This window comes from Mandrillus leucophaeus, unplaced genomic scaffold (assembly GCF_000951045.1).
Source record: "Mandrillus leucophaeus isolate KB7577 unplaced genomic scaffold, Mleu.le_1.0 Scaffold70, whole genome shotgun sequence".
Lineage (NCBI taxonomy): Eukaryota > Metazoa > Chordata > Mammalia > Primates > Cercopithecidae > Mandrillus > Mandrillus leucophaeus.
Window position 1 is genome coordinate 4,349,468 of NW_012107586.1, and position 507 is coordinate 4,349,974.

A 507-nucleotide genomic window follows, 5' to 3' on the forward strand; every position below is an offset into this window, starting at 1 on the left:
GTGCAGAAAAGGTTGCCTTGAAACACTTATCCCCTTTCCCCTCCACTGGGATGGGTGTGCAAACTATACAGCTTGAAACGGCTTTAAAGCACTTGAGCTGCTGCAGGGCACAGAAACTATACTGGGTCTTCAAAGGACATCTTCTCAAGCCACCTGTATGGTGTCAAGACAAGTAGAACTCCTTCCCCTGGGATGGTGTATTCTAAATGTCGACCAGTTCTGTTTAGATCATTTATAGCCTTACAGATTTTCTGCTTGCTTCATCTATTAATTACTGATAGAGTGGTGTTGACATCTCCAACTATAAAAGTGAATTTTTCTATTTCTCCTTTAAGTTTGATCAGTTTTTGCCACATGTATTTTGGCATATTTAGTTCTTTTAAAGATATATATATATTTTTTTTAGACCAAGTCTCACTCTGTCACCCAGGCTGGAGGTCAGTGGCTCAATCTTGGCTCACTGCAACCTTCACGAACAGCAATAAGTTTAGGCAGGGAACACCTTGG